This window comes from Globicephala melas, chromosome 11 (genome assembly GCF_963455315.2).
Source record: "Globicephala melas chromosome 11, mGloMel1.2, whole genome shotgun sequence".
Classification (NCBI taxonomy): domain Eukaryota; kingdom Metazoa; phylum Chordata; class Mammalia; order Artiodactyla; family Delphinidae; genus Globicephala; species Globicephala melas.
The window spans coordinates 96,698,303-96,701,252 of NC_083324.2; positions in this window are offsets into that span (position 1 = coordinate 96,698,303).

A 2,950-nucleotide genomic window follows, 5' to 3' on the forward strand; every position below is an offset into this window, starting at 1 on the left:
CTTTTGTTGGGTATAGTTCTGTAAATGTAAGATCAAGTTGGTTGATAGTGTTGTTCAAATATCCTTTGTCCTGTGGATTTTCCATCAATCATTCTATAATTATTGAGAAGGGGTGTTGGAATTTCTGAATCGTTTTTTTTCTATTTCTTCTTGCTGTTCTATAAGTCTTTGCTCCTTCATTTTAAACTTCTGTTATTCAGTGCATAAACATTTTGAATTGCTATGTCCTCAAAAATCTACTTTGTATGAGATTAATATAGCTATGCCAGGTTTCTTCTGATTAGTGCTTCCTATGTTTTCCAGGCTTTTATTTTCAATTTATTTGTTCACTGTAGGCAACCTATAAGTGGTCTTGCTTTTTTGTAAACCAAATTGCCAATCTCATCTTTTAATATGGTGTTTACTGACTTATATATAATGTGATAGTTTATATTCTTGAGTTTAAATCTACCATCTTGCTATTTGCTTCCTGTTTGATTCATGTTTTTGTTCTATTATTCCTACCTATTTTTGGATTAATTGGCTTTTTAATGATTCCATTTTATCCCCTTTGTTAGCTTATCAACTGTAAATCTGTTTTGAATTTTTAATGGTTGCTTTAGAGTTTATAGTATACCTCTTTAACTTATTACTGTCCACTTTCAAGTAATATTATAATAGTTCAGGTACAATGTAAGAATCTTACAGCAGTTTGTTTCCATTTCTCCCCTCCCAGCCCTTGTACTATTTTTATCAAATGTTTTACTTCAACATATTATAAACCCCATGATACATTATTATTTTTGTTTTAAATAATCAATAGTCTTTTAAATGAACAAAAATAAGAAAATGTATTTTGTACTGAAACACGTATTTACTATTTTGAGTGTTTTTCATCCTCTACGTAGATCCAGATTTTCAACAAGATCATTTCATTTTCCTTCTCCTGAAGGACTTCCTTTAACAGTTCTTAGAGTGTGGGTCTGTGGTGATGAATTCTTTTGCCTTTTTCATGTCTGAAAAAGAATATATTTCATCTTCATTTTTGGAAAAATATTTCCACTCTTGGATAGAGAATTCTAAAATAATAATTTCTTCCTTTCAGTAGTAAATATGTTGCTGTACTGTCTTCTGGCTTGCATTGTTTCTTATAAGAAATACACAGCTCTTCTTAACTTTCTCCCTGTGCACATATAAGCTTCTTTTTTCTTCCTGCTTTTAAGATTTTTTTCTTTTACCACTAGTTTAAGCAGTTTTTTTTGGAGCCCTTACTTTCATGGTTCTTGCTTTAAGTTTGATGATCTTCTTGGCCATCTAGACTTATGGTTTTCATATTTGGACAGTTTTCAGATATAATTTCTTCAAATATTTTTTCTTTTGGAATTTCAATTACACATAAATTAGGCTGTTTGAAGTTGCCCTACAGTGTACTGTTTCTCTGTTAAAAAAAAAAAAAAAGTTTTTTCAGCCTTTGCTCTCTCTGTGTTTGATTTTGGATAATTTCTATTGCTATGCCTTCAAGTTCACTAATCATTTCTTCTGCAATGTCCGTTCCACCTTGTATATTTTTAATGTCAGATTTTGTAGTTTTCATCTCCAGAAATTTGACTTCAGCCTTTTTCATATATTTCTGGCTCCACTTAACGTGATGTGTCTTCTTGAACATACTGGGTGGGCCAAAAGGTTCATTTGGTTTTTCCATAGGATGGCTCTAGTAGCACTTAGTTGTCTTTAGCTTCATTTGAAACATTTTGTTAGATTATATGTGACAGCTGTCATATCAGCATGCATTTAAAAAAAAACATCAAAACTGGCGAATTTTTGTGTAGCCATTTTAATATTGAAGATGGAAGAAAAAAGCAACATTTTCGCCATATTATGCTTTATTATTTCAAGAAAGGTGAAACGCAACCGAAATGCAAAAAAAGATTTGTGCAGTGTATGCAGAAGGTGCTGTGACTGATGGAACGTCTCAGAAGCAGTTTGCGAAATTTCGTGTTGGAGATTTCTTGCTGGACAATGCTCCATGGTCTGGTAGACCAGCTGAAGTTGATAGCGATCAAATCAAGACATTGAGAACAATCAACGTTATACCACATGGGAGATAGCCGACATACTCAGAATATCCAAAGCAAGCGTTGAAAATCATTTGCACCAGCTTGGTTATGTGAATCGCTTTGATGTTTGGGTTCCACATAAGTTAAGAAAAACCTTCTTGACCATATTTCCACATGCGATTCTCTACTGAAACAAAATGAAAACGTTCCATTTTTAAAACCAATTGTGACGGGCAATGAAAAGTGTATACTGTACAACAACGTGGAACGGAAGAGATCGTGGGGCAAGCGGAATGAACCACCAACAACCACACCAAAGGCCGGTCTTCATTCAAAGGAGGTGATGTTGTGGTTATTTTTGTTTTAAATAATCAATAGTCTTTTAAATGAACAAAAAAGGGAAGGGATTGGAAGGGAGCCCCCTATTATGAGCTCCTTCCGGAAAACCAAACGATTAATTCCAACAAGTGCTGTTCCCAATTAGACCAAGTGAAAGCAGCACTCGACGAAAAGCACCCAGAATTAGTCAACAGAAAACACATAATCTTCCATCAGGATAACGCAAGACTGCATGTTTCTTTGATAACCAGACAAAAACTGTTACAGCTTGGCTGGGAAGTTCTGATTCATCCACCGTAGTCACCAGACATCGCACCTTCGGGTTTCCATTTATTTCGTTCTTTACAAAATTCCCTTAATGGAAAAAAATTTCAATTCCCTGGAAGACTGTAAAAGACACCTGGAACAGTTCTTCACTAAAAAAGATAAAAAGTTTTGGGAAGATGGAATTATGAAGTTGCCTGAAAATGGCAGAAGGTAGTGGAACTTTTTGTTTTCATTTTCACCAAGAACTTTATTGAACAAGGTAGTTCTTGGTGAAAATGAAAAATGTGTCTTTTATTTTTACTTAAAAA